The 24,128-nt window shown below is 40.3% G+C and overlaps 1 protein-coding gene across 2 annotated transcripts in view; it reads right to left on the bottom strand.

Annotated features, from left to right (window-relative positions):
* The window catches only part of HIPK3 (homeodomain interacting protein kinase 3), a 70,722-nt gene extending 63,773 nt beyond the window's left edge, over positions 1-6,949 (bottom strand). The window contains exon 1 of one of the 2 annotated variants that reach the window (XM_087821805.1): positions 6,751-6,949. The gene's annotated coding sequence lies outside the window, so the exon portion shown is untranslated. The remainder of the gene's footprint in view (positions 1-6,750) is intronic. The other variant, XM_087821804.1, reaches the window with a different exon arrangement.
* Positions 6,950-24,128: the final 17,179 nt, after the last annotated feature.

Here is a 24,128-nt window from a genome sequence, read left to right as displayed (position 1 = left end):
AACTGAATTATGAACTATATATGAGAAATATGACCTTTCCCTTATTTTTTTAAATTTTCATTTATTGATTTTTAGAGAGAGAGAGAAAGGAAGGGAGGTAGGGAGACAGGCAGGGATGGAGACAGGGAGAGGGGGAGATGGGGAGGGAGGGAAGGAGGGAGAGAAGAAGAGAGAGAGGGAAATATCAATTTGTTGTTCTACTTATTTATGCATTGACTGGCTGATTCTTGTATGTGCCCTGACTGGAGAACCCAAGACACCTTGGTGTATAAGAACAATGCTCTAATCAACTGAGCTACCTGCCCAGGGTGATCTTCACCTTGATTTAAATTAATATACAGCATGTCTTTATAAGGTGACTGTACTATTAAACTGGTTAGACTTGATGGAAAGGCTTATTACCAAAATAAAATTCATAGAATTTTTGTTCATATTTTTAAATGATTTTTTGGCCCTAGCCAGTTTTCAATTCCAGCCAAGGGCATGTACCTCAGTTGTAGGCTAGATGCCTGGCCCAGGTCAGGGCTTGTTCGGGTCTCCCTCTCCAACCCCCTCCCCCCACACCCCCTCCCCTGCTTCCACTCTCTGAAAAGCAATGGAAAAAATATCTTCAGGTGAGGATTAAAAATAAATAAATAAAAATAATGACTTTTGGCTTTGTGGTAAGAGTAGTGAACATTAACACACAACTTTAAGAAACTGAACTATTCCTGGTAATTTAAATATCTTACATTTAACAAAATGAAATGAACAGTCTTAAGAAACATGATTGTGCTATATTTAAATCAGTTTTTTTCAGGCAGTGTTTTCCAACTCATGCACACATAGGAATGTAAAAGAAAATTTACAGTACTTAGCTAATTTCACTTACTATTTGCTCAAAGCAGGGATCATGTCTTAACTCTCTTCGTTCATAGCACAGAACTTTGTACTTAGTGGACACTCAAATATGTACTAGATAAAATAGTTTTCATATGAATATTTTATCATTGTTTTACCTGATGTTAAAAAAAGTTTTCATTTGTAGTCAGTTTGTGTCCCAGCTATAAAAAAAAATTTAAAGTATGTTCAACAGATTAAAACTCTAATATTTTTTAACCCAATACTATTCTTATCTAACTAAAATAAACAAAACTACAGCCTTGGCCTGTGTAGTTCAGTTGGTAGGAATGTTGTAGGGTTCGATTCCAGGTCAGGGCACATACCCAGGTTGCACGTTTGATCCCCAGTTGGGGCATGTATGGGAGGCAACTGATCCATGTTTCTCTCTCTCTCCCCTGTCCTCTCTCTCTAAAATCAATAAAAACATATCCTTGGGCAAGGATTAAAAAGTAAATAAACGATACTAAACTACAACTAATATACTGCAGGGATACTTGTACCTTCATTGAAACTGATTATAAGTTGGCCCAAAACATGTTTTTGTCTTGCTTTGAGAATGTAGTGAAGCATAGCATCATAACCTGTAATTTTCATTTTGTCACTGTACCCTATTTAATCTCAATAGAAATTGTAACAAATTACATATTTAAGCCCTCAAAAGTATTAATTTAAGTTTTACGTTAGAAGAAATGTCTCTAGAAAGTCAGGTTCAATTTTCAATATGTTATCACTTTATCCAACTTATTAACTATTTAAGACTGTAGCATAATATATCTAAAGTCGTATAGTTTACCCAACCTACAAGACTCTCATTGTATTATTAAACAGATAACACAGTCAAAATACATGCAAATAATTTTCAGGCCTTTAAATAACTGCTTTCTAGGATAGGAAACATTTTCTAAGCAAGTTACTTTCTACAAATGTTTCATTCAAAGTTTGCTATTCTTTTTTTCAAAAACCGTAAAACAGTTTTTAATTTATGGATAATATGCAACTAAGTAGGGGAGAGTTAAAGAATTTGAAGTTAATATAAGTGTTTTGTAGTAAGTCAAATACTTTTTTTTAAAATTCTAACTGGAATAATTGGCTAGTCTAATACAGCCAAGTTTCACATTGTTTATCAAATCCTAAACACAAATTTCTTGGTAAGCCATATGTAGTCAAATATAATTAATAATAAATGGCTATACAAAATTTTAAAGGGGGAGTGAGTGATTCATATTATGTTTCACGTTATTTCAATATCTTCAATAATTTTTTCGTATTAGAAAAGATGCTTTAGCATTCACAATTATGCAAAATAAAGAAGAATTTATCCAACCACCCCTGTCAATCCTTTATTTTCAAGGTGACCAAGAGCTATACCCTAAAAGATCTATCTTTCATAATTTAGGTCCCTACCTTAAGGAAAAAGTGTAGCTCAAAGTACTACATTTCCCTTCATTATTACGCTCTAAATCTCCACTCCTTTTAGATGTAACCTTTTTGTTTTTAAAAAAATGCCAAAGCAGCAAAGAAAATACAACATAAAAAGTGTATCTGGAAACCTAATCTTTAGAAGAAATGTTTATCTCAGAAGGTAAAAATGGACTGTGTGACTGATATCAGAGAAGTCAGGGTTTTAATTCAGTTTGAAAAACCTGGACTCATACATTATGTGCATCTTAGTTTTATTATTAAGGATCTCCATAGACAAAAAAAGAGTATTCCTATAAATCAAACTCTTTTTAATAGCAATAATATGTTCTATGCTCTTCACACTTCTGATTTCAAGTCAGGCCTATACCTTTTACTTGGATAAAAAGTTTATATTCCCTAAATTCTACATTAAGGGAAAAAATCTTTTAGATTGAAAAACAAAAGACACAAAGAGGAAGGGGACAGGATTTTTAAAAATGGGGGGAGGATGATAAACACATGCTATTTCACTAGAAGGATCACTTAGCACGTGTCATAGCATATTTTCTTTTTTTAAATCCTCATCTGAGGATATGTGTGTGTTTTTTATCATTTTGTATGTGTTTTAATTGATTTTAGAGAGAGAGGAGGGGGGAGGAGAGAGAAAGATCGATCTGTGGCCTCCCATGGGTGCCCCAAGTGGGTATCGAGTCCACCACTTTTTGGTGTACTGGAGGATGCTCCAACCAGCTGAGCCACCTGGCCAGGGTGTCACAGCATATTCTTAATCTTTCCCCCAAGCTACCACAATATTTAATTGACTATAACTAAGTGAACTTTGGTCTCTAGCAACTTCAACAATTAAGTCAAAACAGGTTTCTAAGCCTCTCAAATCTAACCATACCAATCTCTTTCCCCCACTATGGCCCAGCTGCCTTCCGTGCCCGCTACCTCCCCTCTCACTCTCTCACAGGAAGAAAAAAACTCTCACTGTTAGAAAATTAGAGAAATTGCTTGGGTCAAAGTAACAAAATACATTTAAGGTAAAAAAGCAATACAGCTCGGCCATACGTGACTCAGCGGTTGAGCATCAACCTAGGATCCAGGAGATCGAGGTTCGATTCCTAGTCAGGGCACAGGCTGGTGTTGCAGGCTCCATCCCCAGTCCGGGGCGTACAGGAGGCAAGCCGATCAATGACAACTCTCTCATCATAGATGTTTCTATGTTTCTACCTCTCTCTCTCCTTCACCTTTCCTCTCTCTGAAATCAAAGATATTAAAAAAAAAAAAAAAAAAAAGCAATACAATATACTGGTGATTTCTCCATTTTAACCAAGTTCTAGTAGTTTGTCTACAAGTAACTTCCAAGTTAAATATACCACATTAGAAGTCTCAACTTCACACAGTAGGAAATTAGGACAGCTGCAAACCCAGAAATTTTACACGAACATTTCTTTTAGCAGCAACAATATAATTATATAGCAAGTTATTTTGTGTGCTCCAATAGTTAAGAGGCAAGAAAAACTCTAGAGAGGTATTTTAAATATGGAGAATTTCAAAGTTCCTTAGAATAAACACCCTTAAATCTAAATATTGCTATCTACAAACTCAAATGTAAAGTTGCAATGGAACAACAATTTTTATGCCTTTGAATTAACCACCAATAATGCAATTCTAACCTACCATATATCATCACCCTTAGTGAATTGCTGGATTGAGAAGAGCATATTAAGAAAATTAACTCCCTTTACCTTGCAAAATTAAGTTAACTTCAAAAGTTACCAAAGTAAGTCATCTAACATTCAAATGGAAAATAACATGCAAACAAGCATCCCATTTAATGGGTGGGAAACAGTATTTCAGCATTCTGAAATTTACAATTGCCCCATACTCACTTCCATATATAGTGTATCCACCCACCCCCCGCCCAAAAAATGTATATCCACACATTTTGAATAATTACAATGCCAGTGTTTATTAAAATACATTTCATATTCAAAATTGAGCATTGGCTGTTAGTGTATACATTTTTTTGGGACACCCTGTCTGTGCCTTCAGTGTTCATGTATGAAATTTTAAAAACAAAAGCTGAATAAAGAAGTTCATTTGACAACTGTTGCTATTTTAAGTTGCAAGGGGGCTTTCAATTCCTTGCATTAAACAAATTCCTATATGCCCTGCCATACTAGCTACAGCAACCTAACTCTGTAATTTGCATCTTATTTATGGTATCCCAAGACAGAACCTCCAAAAAATTAAAATAGTATGGTCTGAAGCTTCGTTTCAAGCATGTTTACAAGAAGAATTATCTCATAAAAACCATCCACTTTTATGTGACTCTAAAACTCCATGCCTAGAAGCCAATGACTGGTTTATAAGCAAGATAATGACTAGTTCAATGGAAAAGGTATTATGACAATAAACTAAGACTGGCTCACCATGTTATGATCTGCTTGCCTAATATGTATGTTTAGCTACTGTAGTCAGCAATGTCCAAATATAAAATTGAAACATTTAATGGCTGGTTCTGTTCTAGATTTCAAGCTTGTCTTACCTTTTTAAAACAAGGTTTTAATCTAAGAATTTTTTTTTTAGAAAATATTTTCCCTAGAGTAGAAAAAAAATTAACAAATTGTTATTCAATTTTCCTATAATGACAAAAAATGAAATATCCAAAATTTCAACTATTTCAACACACCTCTACCTTAACACAATTAAAAACAAGTAAGTTTCAAAAATAAAAATAATCCTCAAAAAGGTTAAACATTATATTCCAAAAATAAGAAGCTCCCCAAAATTTATGAATGCACCCGTAAATATACCAAGAAATGCCTTGTTGATTTAAAAGTAAAGAACTTTATTTGGTTGGTTACATTTCAATTACTGTTAAGTGGCATGAAGGCATAAGGTACAAACAAAACTATAAAAATTATTTTTTTTAAAAGGGTCAGTCATATTTTGCTTACTTAAATACTGTTTAATCATGACCTATCAAAACCTTATCGTGGCTCATTGTATAAAATTAGCACTGCGCTTGCAAACATAAGCAGAATCTAGACTTATCAAACATATGGTGAGGCTCGCCCAGCTTCTGAAAAATTAAACGAGAATGCAGGATTAAACTGTTTCAGTTGGGAACAAACAAAACCCACCCATCCCGCTCAAAAGTTTTCTTCAAAAATATGATCAAAGGGGGAATCTCTTACAATTTTAAAGCGCCCAGCAATTAAAACTTTAAAAAAAAAAATTGAAAGGGTTCCACTTCAGAAGCTACATAGAACAAGCAAACACCTAAAAATTTTTCAGAAGCTAATTCAGCCGATCTTCAAACTACTAGAAGGCACACACACATAAGCACAGGCTGGTTTACCAGCTTACTTTCCCGGCCCTGTCTCAGAGAGACATCCAAGTTGACAAAAGAATTAACCATAAGATTTCCCTGTAAACTGGACGATAATCTGAAAAACCTCACTGTTGCTAACAGAAGCTCTTTATAATTAGAAGCAGGGAACTGACAGGTGGGAAAATAAATTCTAACCAGGGCAGCAAGAGGTTGTGAAAACACGGTTCAAGGACTGAACATGTTATGACTACTCTGTAACAGGTCCAAGGTAATTTACACACACACACACCCTTCAGAGCAATTACTCAAGCAGAAATAAGGCTGGAAAACAACAGGCTTCGCTGAGAACCACATACCATTTTAAAACAGCCTTCTCCCTCCCGGCGGGAAAACAGACATTCTCCTCCCAAGTCCTCCCGCGACTGCTCCCAGCGCCGCGAAAGGACGCGGGCGGCCGCCGCCGTAACGAGAAGCCGGCAACAGCCCCGCCGCGCGGCCGCCACGCCTTCCTCGGGCCGCGGCGGGGGACGCGGAGCGGCGGATCACATTTCTCCTCCCCAACAATCACACGCACTCACGTCCCCGGAGCTGACACCCTCCAAACCCGCCGCTCGGCGACGCTGGTGACTGGGCCACAAAGCCAGGGACGCAGCCATCGGCCGGGGCGCTCGAGTGGCGTGCGTGCGCGTGTTTGTGTTTGTTCCCCTTAATGAAAGACAAGAGGTATCCGTAGTGACGGCCTAGGGCTGCGGTGGGGGGAAGAGACACCCTGTGAGACTAAACAAAACTTCGGTTGCCGGGAAGTGCCGTTGCGCAACCTTGGCAAGGGGAGGCTCGGCCCAAGCGCGGCTTCCCGGAGGCTGCGCCACCGCGCGCGGAAACCACGCGCGGCCCCCTGGCCCCGCGACCTCCGGCCTCGGGCGGCCCCCGCTCGGGGGAGACGCCTGGACCCGCGGGGGCCGGGCGGGAACGGGCAGCACCAGAGCGCAAGGGATGCAGATGGGGTGCAGAACGCGCGCCGGGCGCGCGCCGATCTGGGGGTGTCGGGCCCGGCGGGGTTCCCGCTGAGGGGCCCCCGGCCCCGCGAATGAGCTAGCCCCCCACACCTCGCCCTGCTCCCTTACCTTCCTAGAGGCCTGCGCTCTCCCCTCTTCGGGCGGCCGCAGCCCTGAGCATGTCCGGGGTGGGGTGCGGGGCCGTGCCGGGGACAGGGAGCCAGGCGCTTCAGCAGGCGGCACCACCCAGCCCGGGCTCAGCCCCTCTCCGCGGCCGCTGCCATCTTGTCCTGGCGGCTGAGAGGAAACGGCGAAACACCCTCCCTCGACCACTGCTGCTGCTGCTCTGGCTGCTGAGCGCCGGGCCCGTCTCCCTCATCTTCTTCCCGGGGATTTGGGGTGGGGTCGGCTTGGCTGGGTTTGGCTGGGGCGAGGGGTGGCGAGAGGCCGGCCGGTCGGCCTCCGACTGCTGGGGCCTACGGGAGGCGCCGGGTGCGGGGCCCGCGGCGGGTGGGGCCCATTCCTGACGCCGCTGCCGAGAGGCGGGGAAGGAGGGCAGCGGGGAGAAGCGAAGACGGCGGGACCCGCCGCTCGGTCTCCTCAGGTCGCCGCGCCGCCGGCAGTCGTCACCCGGGCAGCTGCAGCCGGCCGCCCCAGTCTCCGGCCCCTCCTCCGCGCCCGCCGGCCGCGGCCGCCTCCGCAGCGCCACCGCCCGCCCGGCCGCGCTGCGCGCTGAGCCCGGGCGGCCCGCTCGGCGGCGGCCGCGGCGCCTCGGCGAAGCCCCTCCCCGGGCCCGCCCGCGGCCGCGCCCTGGTGGAGCCGACGCGGACTCGCGCACGGCAGCCGCCCGCACAGGGGGCATCCGTCAGCTGTCCTGAACCTCCCTTTCCCTAGGCCCAGTCCGCCAAAAATATGTTTTTAAAAAGATCCTAACCCCCCAAGAAAGGATGAAAATGCGGAAGCAGGATTTCCACAGGCCCTTCGAGATCCTGTAATCATAGTTTCCCCTTCCACCCCTTTAGGATCTGTTTTTTGGCGTTGGGTTTTTTATGTTTTGTGTGTGTGTGTTTTTCATTTTTTAAGGCCCCAAAATAAGGAAAGGGGAAATGCTTAGTCAAGTGAACAATCCCAATCTAACATAGGTCCTCCCGGCTTCCCCATCCCAGAGTGTCAAGAAAATTGTACAGTCAGGTTAAAGAACAGGGGAAAGGCCCTCTTGGAATTTTTCAAAGAGCATCTCCAGTATCCAAACGGCAGTAAATGTGACGTTCACCCGCCTCTGCGTCGGCTTTCTCCATCCAGTTGTCAACTCCACTCCCAGAGATTGGTCACCTCCCTCCCGGAGCCTGGGAAATCAACAGAATGGCCCATCTCGAGCAACGTAATTATGGAACTGTAGAATTTTAGAGATGAAGGAACCTGAGAGCTCTTCCGTCCAAACTCAGGCTAGGACGGGTTCGAGGACGCGTAGGTGACCTGCCCAAGGTTACTCAGCAAAGCCCTGGGCCGCACTCCCTTTCCCTGTCCTGAGGTCGACTGGCCTCCTAGGAACCAATCATCCCCAGGGTTGTTTTTTGTTGTTGTTGTTTTTAACGCTGTTTCCTTTTGTTCTGAATTAATGTTTAACTTTTGGGGAATGGAACACCTCTGAGCAATGGAAATGCCCTTTGCCCGCTTCACTATCTTCACCAGGAGGGTTAAATGCACCACGTGCCTGTTTAACCCCGGACGTTTCCTCCCCGCCCCCACCCAGATATTTTGTTGGACTGGGCAGGGCGAAGGGAGTGGCAAATTGCTGCATATTTAACACCGCAGTTCTATTCTCTGCAGCGTCTCAAACTGGGAGAAGAGTATTTTGGAGGATGCCTTTAAAAGAGAAAAGCATGCCCCGAGGCAGTTGCAAATAAGATTTCCGAGTGACAGTTGTTTTCTTCAAGTTTGGAAGGATAACCAGTTGAAAAGGCTTCCAAAATAGAAAAACAGTGAGTGCCTCTCAGGCACAAAGCAGCATATCAGCCATTCCTTCTTACTTAGTATTATTTACTTTTGATTTTTTTAAGCAAATAATTAAAAGAACCAAAAAAGGATAAAAGCATTCCCCAAAGGACAAAGTTACAGAATAGAAAATAAGTCGAACAGGAACAATATTCCACTAGAACCTCACATTTCCAGAAGTTTTGCAGAACATTTCTCTAGCTCGCCTCTCACGGGAGGCTTCCACTCTCTCAGTGTTGTGGCATTGCTACATCTGTGAAGACGCTGAAAATGGGAATGTTTTTCCCCTTTCAGTCCCCAACATTGGTACCTGAGACACCAAGACAGGTAAATTCCAGGAAGGGATTCTGTCATCATTTTTTAACCACTGCATTGCCAGTGCCTAATGCAGTGACTGATTTAGAGTTGTCTGTAGTAAATGTTGCTCAATAAGTAAATGAACACTTAATTCAAGTAGTCCTCTATACCTTTTGTCTCCCAGCAATCTCTTTATCTCCAGTCTCTCTGCTCTTTAATCCATTCTCAACATCAACATCCAGGACATTTTTCCAAACCCCTGATTTAACCATTTTATGAAGTTTGTAAACAAAGAAAAAAATTTTGGCGATCTCACTCCCAGGATCAGGCCAGTGCCTTTCCCCTCCCCTCTGATCCTCCCTGCCCCCCCCCCAGGCTCTTTTTTTAGGACCCTTCATTTGCCTCTGTAACTTTCTAAATAAACTTTATCATAGTTCCAAAAAAAAAAAAAAGGAAAAGTTTTTATAGTGTTTTAAGGTTGTTTTTTTAGATGCAAAAGCCCTGGGGGGGGCATAGAGAGTAGAAATTTTGAGAAACTGAAAGACAGTTTTTAGTCAGAGGACGAATCAAAGCAGATGAGGGTAGAGGGAGAAGCAAAGGCCACACTGGGATTTATGAATTCTACCGGCAAAGGAACCTATTGATTTATGAGGGACACAATATGAGCAAAGAAGACATTGGCGCCATGGCCGGTGTGGCCCAGCTGGTTGAGCATGGTCCCATGCACCGGGAAGTTGCTGGTTCCATTCCCCGCCAGGGCACAAGCCTGGGTTGTAGGCTTGGTCTCCAGTGGGGAGAGGGGTGCAAGAGGCAGCAGACTGATGGTTCCAGCTCATCGATGTTTCTCTCTCTTCCTCTCTCTCCCTCTCTCTCTAAAATCAATTTTTAAAACTTTAAAAAAAAAAAAAAAAAAAAAACGACATTGGCTTTGGGTGTGGGAAACATCTATTTTTCACTTTTTTGTATTTAAAAATTTTTTTCTCAGTAACTTCCAGTCTTACTCAGAGCAAAAGCTGAAAGCCTTACAATAGACTTAAAATGGTCTATGAGACCCTAGACAGAACTGATCCAAAAGGAACTCCCCTACTCTTTGTCTCCTTACTCCACACCTTTCCTCAGACTCTAGGATCTCTCTGACCTCAGGTCCCTGGACCTCTCTTTCTGCTGGAACATACCTAAGTATCCACCCACCTCCTTACTCAAATGTTACCTTCTCAGTGAAGAATTCCTCAGCAATAACCACCTATACATACACATAAACTCTTCGTTTTTATCTTTATTTTTATCCTTAGGGCTTACCACCATCTAAGGTACTATGGTATAGATCTTCTGTACCCTCTGCCCCCCAGAAGGTAAGCTCCCTGTGGACAGAATTTTGTGTCTGCTTTGTTGGCTGCTCTATTCCCAGAGCCTAGATCACTGCCTGCCTGGCATGCATAGGAACTCAATAAATATTTGTAAGATGAAAGAATGGATTTTTCTATGTAAGCAGCATGAAACCCTCCATAAACTCAGACTTGCGAGCAGTAGTTAATTGCACCCAGAAGTGAAATCCAAGACCTCTCTCTCTAGGTCTTTTGCCAACCTCCACACCCTAAAATTACTGTCCCAAGGCCAGTCCTCCTTGCACTTACCTTGTCTTTGCCACTGCCATTGTTCCTTATTGTACCACATACAGATGTCAGTATAGAGAAATGGCCCTCCACAGCCTTAGCAGACAATGCTGATGCTTCTCCAAAGAAAAATGTTGGAATTTTGTCACAGAGCCTGAATCTGACCCCAGGCTCCCCTTTCCTCAAGGAAGTTGGAGGTTTGTTTTTTGTTGTTGTTGTTGTCCTCCAATCCCTAGGTGTCCCTACCTGCCTCTGGTGGGGAGAACCTAGTCAACCAAAATGAGCTTCCTAACTACAAATCTCCAGCAGGAGAAGTTCAGCAGGGGGCTTCTGGTTCCTTCACCCCAGGAGATACTGACCTCCTTACCCAAATAATTTACTTTCTCCCTAGAGATCAGTTTTGTGTACCTGGGCCTCAGGGAGGGGCAGCTGGAATGGAAAAAAAAAAAGTTCAGGAGTGTCTCACTCTTACCTACATTTGCATAACTGAAAGGCCCACTCAAGTAACTCTTTGTAGTCCAAAGATCTGTTTCTCTTCTTTTGAAAAAAGAAACTTTCCCTTTAAGCTCATACAGATAAATATAATCTCATCTGAATCTGGAAATGCACAAATCTTAATCTAAGAGTTTTATATCAGTCAACAGAGAGCAAAACTCTTGTATAGTAAAAATCATCCTTGAAAATTGTACAATTTGCCCATAAAGTATAGTATACACTATTTTGTGTATATAACCTTGTACAGTAATATGTACATATATATGATCTGCTATTTGTCAGCAGTCCAAAGTAGATTTTTTACATTTCACCTCTTAGAGCACTTCAGAAATTCTATGAAGGTTATAACTTGCTGACTTTTCCTGATTCATCTTAAGATAGAATCTAGTAATCACGACAGTTTTTTTTAATTAAATTTATTGGAGTGACATTAGTTAATACGGTCATATAAGTTTCAAGGGTACCTTTCTTTTTCTTTTCTTAATATGTTTGTATTGATTCTAGAGAGAGAGGAGGGGAGAGAGAGAGAAACATCAATCAGCTGCCTCTTGCAAGCCCCCTACTGGGGATGGAGCTGCAACCCAGGCATGTGCCCTGATCAGGAATCAAACCAGTGACCTCTCAGTGAATGAGACCATGCTCAACCAATTCAGCCACACCGGCCAGGGCAAGTGTAACTTTCTATGACACATGATCTGTATATTGCATTGTGTGCCCACCACCCTCAGTTAAATCTTTTCTTTCTCTAGGGTGTCAAATGTAAGAAACGTCCAAACCTATAAGAATTTTGGGTTTTTTGGTAAGAATTTTTATGAGTTTATTTGAGCCAAACTGACAACAATTGCTGGGAAGCAAAATCTCAACAGATTGAGAAAATGCTCTGGAGAATGGCAGTTTTACCACTTATTATACACATCAGAATCACAGGGGAAGATGTAAGGGGGTTACATAAAATCCACTGGCGATAGATTAGGGAGGTGGGAGGAAAGCAAAGCAGGGGGTGAGGGGTGGGGGTGGGGAACTCAGGGATTAGATAAAAAATAAAATAAATTCCCTGGCTGGTTTGGCTCAGTGGTTAGTGCTTCTGCCTGAGGACCAAAGGGTCAAAGTTTGATTCCCAGTCAAGGGCACGTACCTTGGTTGCAGGTTCAATCCCTGGCCCCGATTGGGGGTGATGCAGGAGGCAACCAATCCATGTGTCTCTCTCATGTCAATGTTTCTCTCTCTCTGTCTCCCCTCCATGCTCTAAAAATCAATGTAAAAAATATCCTCAGGTGAAGATTTAAAAAAAAGTAGCCCAGCCAGTGTGGCTCAGCTGTTGAGCATCAACCAGGAGATCACGGTTTGATTCCTGGTCAGGGCACATGCCCAGGTTGCCGCTCTATCCCCACCAGGGGGCGCGCAGGAGGCAGCTGATCAATGACTTTCTCATCATTGATGTTTCTTTCCGTCTCCCTTCTCTCTGAAATCAATAAAAATATTTTTTTTTAAAAAAGAAAAATGAATAGACATTTGAAATCTTCCCTGTCAGAGCTGGTGTTAACTGTAGCATCAGATCACCTTTTACCTACATTGCTGTTCCTTAACGTCTCTATGCCTTGTTTTCCTCATCTGTAAAATAAAGAAAATAGAATGATACGTACCTCATTAAGTTTGTTCTAAGGATTAACGGCTTAATGACTATAAAGCACTTGGACCAGTTCCTGGCACAGAAAATGAATTAACAAATGTTGGTTATCATCATCATCATCATCAATCTTGTTTTTTCTGTGCTTGCCCCCTATAGTCCACTCTCCACACAACATCCAGAGGATTATATAAACATATAACCCAACTTATGCATCCCTCCATTCAACAAATATTAATGGATTACTGTGTTAGTTTTTAAAATATGTCCACAAATTCTTGGACACTTCTCCCTCCAAGAAGTGAGCCCTAGTTTTCCCTCATTTGAGTGTGGGCTGGACTTAGTGACTTATTTTTACAAAGAGAATGAAGAAGAAATAATAGCGTGCAACTTCAGACACTAGGTCATAAAAGGTACTGTGGCTTCTGTCTTGATCAATCTCTCTCTCTTTCATCACTTTCCAACTGCTAGGTTGACAGCAGCCCAATGGAGAAACAAAGGAACCAAGGCCTCTGGTCAGTAGCTACATGGAAAAGCTTGGACGCAGACCCTCCAGCTTCAGTCAAGCTTTCAGATGACTGAAGCCCTGATCAACACTGACTGCAGCACCTTGAAGACCCTAATCCACAACCACTAGTTTAGTCCCTCCTGAATGCCTGATCCATTAAAAGTGTGACATAATAAATGCTTGTTGTTTTAAACCACTAAGTTTGGGGTAATATGTTCCATGGATAGCTAATTAAGTCACCCAGTGTGTGCTAGACAGTGGGGAGATAATGATGTACAGTAGAGACAAAATCCATGTCTTCGTGATATTTACATTTTAGTGGGGCTGACAGAACATAAACAAGTAAAAAATTTTTTTAAATTAAGGTAGTAAAAAATACTCTGAAGAAAAAATAAAGCAAAAGAAAAATATAGTGCATCCCTGGGGACTGGAGAGAAGAGGTGATAGGGGTGGGGTGCAGCATTTTTAGATAGGCTGAGGGGTGGCTTTAAGCAGAGACCTGAATGATGTTTCGGTGGGAGCCACATCATTATGAGGACTAGTCTTCAGCGTGTGCCTACTATGCATGGTAGAAAAATATCTAAGAAACATTGTTTAAAAATGTTAAGTTACATATGATCTATTTCTGTAAAATAAAAAAATAATATATTAATGTTTATATACTTAATACATATATATACATGTGTGTGTGTATGTGTGTATGTAGGTCTGTATGTGTATTTTTGGGGTGTCCCAATAAAATGTATACACACTTTAACAGCTGAGAGCTCAACTTTGAAAATGAAATGTATTTTTTCTGTCCAAATTTAATACTAATATTTATTTATCATCTTTTTGAAATTTATCTTTATTGTTGAAAGTATTACAGATTCCCCTTTTTCCCCCCATTGATCCGCTCCACCCAGCATCTGCCCCCCCCTCCCCCCCGCAACACCTTCTACACACTATTGTCTGTGTCCACAGGTTAAGTATATATGCAGGTAAGTTCTTTGATTAATCTCTCCCACCCACCCTCACCTTCCCACTGAAATGTGTTTTAATAAACACTGCCTTTATAATTATTCAAAGTGTGTGTATACATTTTTTGGATATATACATATATATAAAATATAAATTGTTCATAGTAACTACTACTGAGAAGTGGGATTATAGTGCACTTTAACTTTGTTTTATTTGGATTTATGAAAATAAACATGTTTTACTCACATAATCTATAGACTATATAAATAATCAGGGAAAAAACCTTATGTTAAATCTTTGAGTAAGGTTAATAATTATCCACTGGCAAAATTTCTTCATTTAAAAAATGATTTTAAGCAAAATAGTTAATTGTATCAGAAACAGTTATAGGTGTTTTCTCATGTATTCTCTTAACTAATAACAAGAACAACAAAAAAAGCTGATTAACCATTTATCATAGATATTATAAGGGAAGTTCCCACATAGAATAGAATTTTGAGCTAGATCTATACAATTATTTATAGTACAGTTGTAATATAAGTGATAGGCAACTATTAAATATTTAAAAGACTGTACTACTATGTACCTCATCTTAAAACACCATTTTAGGGCATACCATGCTCCTATTAAAAATATACTTATTAATGAACCTTAACTCAAGGATAGAACAGAAAAATACCATCACTTTTTCATTTAAGGGAAATAAGTTAATCAATGGCTAAAGAAAAGGAAATGTGCTTAATAGAACCAGGTGTGTCCTCTTTAATTCAGTCTCTCTGTTGGTAGCAAATGTTTAAAAAATGAATTGACTTTCATACTATTTTTCTAAAGTCCTCCATTCCATTACTTATGCATACTCAGACCACAAATAACCTCTTCAATGTCATTGTTGCAACACTACTTAGCTAGAGTTGACATAATTCCAAAATATGTGAGCACCAATCTAAGCAAATCAGGAAGTGTTGCTTTTCCTGTATTTGCAAAACAAACCCAACATTTTTAAAATACAGCCTAACACTGTTTCAACTTTTGAAATGAGGAAACAGATGACAAGCTTAAGGAAATCCTAGACTAGATATTTATAAGTTCCAAAGATACAACAGTTGTTGTGCTCTTTAAAACAAGCCTTTTCTAAAGAATTATGACTAATTAGGTGTGAGTACATGAGCATATACAGGAAATTGTATTAAAATCCTACAAATCAGGAAACAGTCCAGAAAATCTCTTGGTGATTATGTTTCTTGCAAGTACATCTTTCAAAATGCTAACATTCTTTAAAGCGAGTAGATAAACATCTTTCTAAATGTTAATGTTCTTTAATGAGTTCTCCAAAATTGGCATCAGAGTAAGATGGCACCATTGAATACGTGACATTTTTGTTTCCTTTTTTGTCAAAATGAAAAATATTTTGAAAAGCAAAGGAAATTAATTTGTAAACACTGAGTGTAGAACGGTTTAAATTTTTTTATCCTGAGTCACAGGATCAAAACTAATTCATTAGTATTACTTAATTTGCTACAACAAAAGTTTGCTTTAAGATTTTGCAGGTCACACTGCTGTAATGCCAACAAAAGTATCTATAGTTCAGTAGGGTTTCACTTCTTATCAAATGTAGCAGAATAGTTGTATTTGCTGCTAAAATACTGGGTTATATTACAGTTTTGCATCTGTCTCTAGGAATTATGTTACAAAGGGCCCAAGTTTGCTTATGTTTCTCTTTGTTTCTGTTTTCAAGTTCTTAATGTAACATGCTGTTAAGGATGGCATTGAGGAAAAAGATAAATTACTGAAGATGACAAAGCATCCAGCAGAAAAGAAGTTTGCTCAGGTAGTGGACAAATACTAAAAAGACTGTTTTATTTCACAGGATCATCTTTGTAAAAATTTTAATACATCCTTACAGAAAATAATTCACTCTATTTTAAAGAAAAAGATCATTTTAGATAAGTAAACTTCAACCAGTAATCCTCACCTGAGATTTACTTCAATCACTTCTTTCCCTTATACTATGTACATTCATAATAACAATTAAAAATTTAATATAGAAATGTGCCAACCCACTTTTAACATGAACTTTTAAAAATTAGGGACTCATACATAAAATACTAGTTTCCTTTATAGGGCTATGCAGCTTCTACAAATCATTAAGAAAAAGACCAACTTGATAAAAATAAAAAATAAGACAAAAGTATCCTACAGATAAGCTCATACATTTGTGAAATAATGTATATATAAGTATATTCTTTGCAGCATTATTTAGAATACCAAAAGATGGCAACAACCTAAATGTCCATCAGTAGGAACCCAGTAAGATAAATTATGGCATAGCCATACAATGAAATACTGTGCAGCCATTAAAATAAAATTAAGCAGCCCTAGCCGGTTGGCTCCATGGTTAGAGTGTCGGCCCTCGGGCTGAAGGGTGGGGGTAAGATTCTGGTTGCAGGCTCAATCCCCGGCCCCGGTTGGGGCATGTGTGGTGGGCGGGGGGGGGGGTGGGGGACAACCAATTGATGTGTCTCTCTCACACCGATTTTTCTCCCTATATCTCGCTCTCCCTTCCACTCTCTCAGAAAAGCAATGGAAAAGATGTCCTCGGTGAGGATAAAAAAGAATTTTTTTTTTAATTGAGCAGATTTCTATGTACTGATAAGGAACAATCGCCAAACTATACTGTGAAAAAAGCAAGGTCTAGGTTGTGGTTAACATGATCCCATTAGTGTAGAAAATAAAGATTTATAAATACAGGAGACGTGCAAATACACAGAATATCTCTGAAAGAATAAACAAGAATCTAACAGCTGGCCCAGCCAGGCATGGCTCAGCGGTTGAGCATCGACCTAGGATCCAGGCCATCGGGGCTGGATTCCCTCAGGGAACATCCCTGGGTTGCGGGCTCGATCAATGACTCTCTCATCATTGATGTTTCTAACTCTCTCTCCCCCTCTTCCTTCCTCTCTCTGAAATCAATAAAGATATTAAAAAAAAAAAAAGAATCTAACAGCTGCACTCTCTCCAAGAAATGACCTGGGTGAGTAGGGACCAAAGGAGGAAGGAAGGCTTACTTGTCACTGTATACTCTTTTCCATCTTTGAGGCAATTGCTAAGAAGGATATGCCTTTGATTTCTCAAAAGACTGGTGGCATTTATTTAAGGGTTGCAGGAGAGACTGTCAGCTACGATTCTCACTTACAGGAGAATCCCACTGAATTATGGAGATGGGATATGGCGGTAGCTGATGGCTTAAAGAGAAGCAGGCAAGAAACCCATCAGTTTCCATTTCACCTTCGCGGAGCTTTCCGCTTTAATTTTGCAGTATTTTCTATTGCCTAAAGAAACTTCTACCCTCTATCCTACTCCCAAGAAATGCATTCCTTTAATACGCAGTGTAAAAGGGGGGCTTTCCAAATTTTAAAATTGTAAAAATTCATCTTACGTCAACATATTTTGCAGAATAAATTTAATTTTCCATATACATTTATACTGAATTTAGTTATCTACATTTACCTTTATCAAGTCAGTTAAGGGGAATAGTGAAGCCATTTTGATGAATGTGAAAAATAGAAATCAGAAGTTATGTACAACCATTTGTCTTATAGCTGCCTCTGCCTCCAATTCATTTTTATGCTTTGTTTTGGTTGTATAGTATCACAGTACTCATCACACAAATACATAGTTACAGGGAGTAGTAGAGTTTTGTTGTCATTGTTTTGTTATTTTAGAGAGAGAAGAAGGGAGAGGGAGAGGGAGAGAGAAGCATCGATGTGAGAGAGAAACAACAATCAGTTGCCTCCCAAATGTGCCTCAATCTAGGACAGAAGCCCTGACCGGGAATCAAACCCGAGACATGCATGGGGTGACGTTCCAACTAACTGAGCCACAGTGGCCAGGGCCCAAACATGTAATCTTCACTCACCTCTTTTTAATTTTCTTATGTGACCTTTGCAAATAATATAACAGATAGTCTCAGTGATATGTTGGTTCCCTTTCTGCCACTCAGTTCATTAAAAGGACACTACCTGTAAGCATTTGCAATTTGAAGAATCATTTCCCAAATAGTCCACTCCATCTTACCATCACTCCGTAGTTCTTTTCTTGGCAAAAGATACCTAAAACACTATATCATTTTTTATCATGAAAGTGATACAGCCAAGATATCCAATTAGCAAAAAGCTTCTTACCATTTGATACAACAGTCCAATTTGTTGAAACAAGCACTTACTGTAAATTCAAAATGTTCATTACTGTTTTTTAAAATGTTGGACAAACTTGCAAAGATGGCCTTTTTATTTGTTGGTTGTGAATTCTACATTCTAAACTGTCAAATATTTAAGATTCAAATAAAAAACAGAATGCGAAAATCAGCAGTAATTGAACCAATCTAGTAAACATTTATCAGGACTGCTTACCAAGCCTCTACTTGAAATAGAAATTCCCAGCTCTTACAGAAACTGCACATGATCAGACTGAGGCATCCCTGTGAGATCATCAGCCTGCCACGCTCCTTCTCACCAAAGCACACATCTGGGAAACGGCCTCATACAGCTCTGAAAGCACGAGAAAGGAAAAGTTATAGCATCCTCTCAGTGGTACCCTACCAACAACTCAGAGATAAATTTTACTTGAGTTTGTTTTCTTGACTGTTGAAAATAGGCTGGTTGCAACAGAGGTGTCAGATTGCTTCTCTCTGTGTCAACTTCAAGTTCAAATTTAGGAAGTCATTCTGCGATCAGAACATGTTGTGCAAATTAACAATAGATTTCTAAGCTGAAAATACATTTTAACAGGTCTAAATTTTGCCTGGGCTGTCCTTTCCCTCATCTCATTATAGGTGCTTTGTAAAAGTGATCGTTACTCCCATGATCCACTGGGGATAAAATAACTTACCAGAGTCGACATTTGGAAGAGAATTCTCCAAGAATGACAAAGTATTCTTGGTTTTCAATGTTGTGAATACTCCTAGGAATAGGCCGTCTTTCCAGCAAAATACTGGAGGGAAGCAATTGTTGATTCCCTATAACAATTATTTTATTAAATTAGGCACCTTGTGTAGCAACACACTAAAGGACTAGGACAAGGGACGGATAAGTTTTGATGAGCAGAAAGCGTGAGCATGCAGCAGTACTTGAAGAGAGGAAGAGTCACAAGGCTGAGTAGTACCCACAGTGGTAGAAAAGCTTGGGAGAATGAGATGGTTCTGGAAGCTGTATGAACTCACTGGGAAACTTAAATAGGGCAGAGTACATTTTTTAAAAGCTGGAACTTTTTGACAAAGGGTGTAGCAATATGCTTTCTCTGTTTCACAACGTGTGTGGGCCTGATCCTAGGGATTAAATTTGAGGACAGGTCATTTTCCCCATGTAAGTGGTTTGGTGACAAACAAGGTAACACCACCAAACGGTACCCCAGGGGCCTGGAAAAATTCACGCTTTTCCCTAGATTACTTAGTTTCCTAACTTGCAAAGGCTGAAGGCAGCCTTCATGGTTGTAAGAGGTCTTTTTCAGCTTTGTCTCTTTTTGAAATTATATTATGAAGGGTTGTGGTATGTCACTGCCTACTGAACACTAAACAGAACTTCTAACAGTATCTTCAATGATTTGGAGCATCTGTAATTCTGATGTGAAGCCTGTATCAGTAGGTCAATTATTCTTTCTTCAGGTGTATGACAAATTCAAGGAAATGAGTGAAGGGAGGCATATCCATGCTGAGAAGTCATTAGTAGCCAGTAAATAAGTTTGTTCTTCAGATCTGAGAGAACTGTAATTAAGTACTTACCATTTAATTGGATTTTCTCTAATTAGATTGTGTTATTTATAAAGAAAGTAAGCATCTGAAACAAATGCAAATATTTTATATAAACAAAATAATCAAAATAGTTTTATATGAATGCCTCCCAAAAAAATACTCAAATAAAAAGTGTTTGTTCAAAGCTGCTTCTGTTTTATAAAAAGGTCCTAGGTTAGTATCATTACTCATTCTTTAAAGCCCAGTGCAGCCTGGCCAGCGTGGCTCAGCGATTGAGCATGGGCCTAGGATCCAGGCGATCGCCGTTTGATTCCCAGTCAGGGCTCATGCCCAGGTTGTGGGCTTGATCCCCAGTCGGGGGCATGCAGGAGGCAGCTGAACAGTGACTCTCTCTCATCACTGATGTTTCTATCTCTCTCTCCCTCTCCCTTCCTCTCTCTGAAATCAATAAAGGTATATAAATAAATAAATAAATAAATAAATAAATAAATAAATAAATAAATAAAGCCCAGTGTAGGTTTTACTCCCCATAAAATCCCCACCATGGCTCTGGCTGGTGTGGCTCAGTTGGTTGGATGTCATCCCGTGCACCAAAAGGTTGTCAGTTCAATTCCCAGTCAGGGCACATGCCTGGGTTGCAGGCTAGATCCTGGGTAGGGGGTCTGCAGGAGGCAGCCGGTCCATGTTTCACTCACATCAGTTATTCTCTCCTTCCGTCTCCTTTCCTCTGTCTCTAGATATCAACAAAATATCTTTAAAAAAACAAATCCCCACCATGAACTTCAATCCCAGAGATTTCCCCCTACTCTGAATTCATTCTGAACATAGAGATGTTATCTCTCAGCTCAGCACCATATTATCCTCATGCAAGTTGGTTTAAGATTTCAAACTCTTGGAAACTGGAACCATTTCCCTCACTCCTCAAAATTTAATACAATGTTAGGCACAATTTCAAAGGATTTACTTTGTGTCAGAGATATGGTGCTAAGCATTATGTAATGCAATTCTCACAATCACTTTCTAAGAACAGATTTAACTCTCCTCTTTTTAGCAATAAGGAAACTGAGGCACACGGAATTGAAGCCACAGCACAATGAGCAGACAGTAAAGCCAGAGCTTCCAACAAGGCAGCAGATGCCAGAGTCCATTCTCTTAACTACAGTGCTATAGAAATACATATAAGTACTGGTAGCTTGAAAAGAAAAATAAACAAATGGTGTTTTGTTCTATTCTGATTGACAAGTACTCAAACCAGACACTTTTAAAGAACTAGATCTTTGAATAATGAATACAAATAGAGTATTTTCTGAATCATTGCCTGACATGAAACTTTACCGGAGAACATACAAGACTATGTCTAAATAAGTCTCTTTTTAAATCCTCACCTGAGAGTATATATTTTTTAATATATCTTTATTGATCTCAGAGAGAGGAAGAGAGAGAGAGAGAAACACCGATAGGTTGCTTCCCATGCACGGCCTGAACAGGGATCAGTCCCACAGCCTGGGTATGGGCGCCGACCTGGAGTAGAACTCAAGACCCGAGCCTTCGCCGTAGGGAAGGACACTCCAACCAACTGAGCCACACCAGACAGGCCTTAATGAGTCTTTTGAAAGCTTGTGTTTATTCATATTGATAGAGGTTAAAAGTCAAATCACAGACTCTCTAGAATGTGTGTTTGTGAGAAAGCACTACTAAGTGAGAGAGAAATAACTTATGCTCAAATACTATGAAATGAAATGCCTAAACTGACCTTTGTTTTCAGAGTGTTCATGAAAACTTAAATAAGGTGAAATTGCAGTTCCATGTGTGTAGTTATACTGTGGTTATTGGTAGAAAGGGTAAAAAAAAAGCATGACCCAGGATTGCATATTTCCAGAAGTTTGTTTCTGCAACACATTTTGGTCATGTTCTATTTTTATAAGAGCCTCAGGGAATCAGGACCGGGAAATATGTCTCTAAGGACACATATCAGAGTAAGTTTTTCAGAAGTCAACACGTACTTATTAGAGTCTTTTGTGAGCCAAACACTATACTAGGCACTTTGGGCTTTACAAAAAGAAGCCTAAAACCTAATTTTAGTTAAACAAACAAACAAACAAACAAAACCCAGAAATTTATGGTTCCTAAAACCTAAGTTCCCTTTTCATCAGCTGCCTCCCATGTTGTAAAATTTCCCTCAACATATAAATTTGTTGCTGTGTTTACTAATGTTGAATGTTACGTAACCTTATGTGGCGGTCACTACAGGCCAGTGTAAAAAATGGGGCCAGAAAGGAGGCCCTGCGATCGCTTTGAGTGCTGAGATTCTAACTAGTATGGAGTCACGTAAAATTTAAATATACATAGCATATGACTTTACAACACTTCAGAGAACTGCACTAAATATGTTACATGAGAACCACCAGTGCCCTTACTACTTACTATCTTTGAGTCCTCAACACTTCTTTCAGAAAAAAACAAAAGTAATTGCACAACTTTGTGGTTTGATAGAAAACATTGTTATATGGTTTTAAAATTCCCTCTTCTTATTTTCTTCCTTTTTTTCTCTCTTTACATTTATAATGTATACTCAGCAAAACTGAGGGCAACTTAAATTCTAGTCTATTGTTAAGGCAAAATTCAGAGGAAAACCCTTCCCTCAACCAGTTATTAGTCTTGTGGACTCATCAGGAGTTATGGGAAGTTCAGGCTTCTGTTTAAACTTAGTATTTGCAACATAAGCCCCTCCCAGTAGTGCTCCCTCCCCACGCTGGGCTGCCTGCCTTGCCTGGACAACCTCTTCAGCCCACTTAGGCTCCAACATCTCACTTGACGCTGCTCCTCTGCTCCTTCAGTGAGCTCTGATGTCCCACACCAGGCCCCCTCCATAATGGATGCTCTCCTTGTCCACTTGGGCTTCAATATTCCCCACCAGGCCACACTTCCATGTGAATTTCCTATTCCCTTTTGTAAGGAACATCACAGACGTGATGCTGGGTTCTTCCTACCTTGTTTTGTCCAGTAGCACCTGACCTCGGTTTGTCTGTTTCTAATAATGTTAACTTGATTGCTTGATTAAAGTAGTATCTGCTAGGCTTCTTCACTATAAACTGATTCTTATTCTCCAAATAATTGATATATATTGCATTGAGATATAATACGTAAAATTCACCATTTTAAAGTGAACAATTCAGTGACTTTTAGTACCTTCTTTATGTTGTCCAACCATTACTAGTATCTAATTCCAGAACACATATACATATATATGTACATATATGTATATATTTCAATATAATATATTTCTACATGTGTAACATATAAATAACTGAATATAATTCAATTACATATATAATAATATATTAAAAACCATGAGTTCACATTGATATTTCTAACTCCAATCCAATAATATAGGATTTATTCTAGTTTTCTTCCTTTCTATATTTGTTTTTGGGTTTTTTAAATATATCTTTATTGATTTCAGAGAGAGGAAGGGAGAGGGAGAGAGAAAATGGAAACATCAATGATGAAAGAGTCGTCATTGACTGGCTGTGTCCTGATGCCCCTGACTGGGGATCAAGCGGAGCCCGCAACCCAGGCATGTGCCCTGACCGGGAATTGAACCGAGGTCCCCTGGATCCAGGACTCTGGATCCTGGGTCCATGTTCAACCTATGAGCCGCGCCTGGCCGGCCTTCCTTTCTATATTTGTACTTCCCTTTTCCAACAGCAACAAACCATTCTCCCATTATCTTTATTATCATTATTTTATGAACCCCATCTCTGCCACCAGCCCCTCCCCTATGAGAAGTTCTTACCCCACTCAGGCTTTGACTCCCCAGGCAGACATCTCCTTCACCCTACTCAGGCTTCAGCAACCACCTTGGTGAGACCCTGCCCTGGCAGCCCTGGCTTCCCCAACTCAGCCAGGCATAGGTGTCACCTTGCTCAGCCCTGCCTAATGGCTTCAGGAAGAGGAGGGAAAAGAAGAAAAGGGAAGGGGAAGAACAATGATTGGGGATTTAACCACTTAATTTGGGGGTTAGTTGGTTAAGTAGCATTATTGTGGCCTGATATACTGAAATACTGGCTTTTACTACTCCTGCTCTCCTAGTGTTACTTCAGTATCCAACTTCAGACATGCCTCTTTCCATCCTTAAAGAGAAGGGAGATTAGATAGTCAGTTAATTGCCAAGGCCAGTTAATTTTACCTCTTAAATATCTCTGAACAGCTAACTTAGGCTATGGTAGTGGAAATGGGGCCAAAATAAAACCTTGATTATCCCTT

This window comes from Miniopterus natalensis, chromosome 11, assembly GCF_054644295.1.
Source record: "Miniopterus natalensis isolate mMinNat1 chromosome 11, mMinNat1.hap1, whole genome shotgun sequence".
Classification (NCBI taxonomy): Eukaryota; Metazoa; Chordata; class Mammalia; order Chiroptera; family Miniopteridae; genus Miniopterus; species Miniopterus natalensis.
Note: the sequence above shows the minus strand (reverse complement) of the source record. Positions and strands in the feature narration are given on the sequence as shown.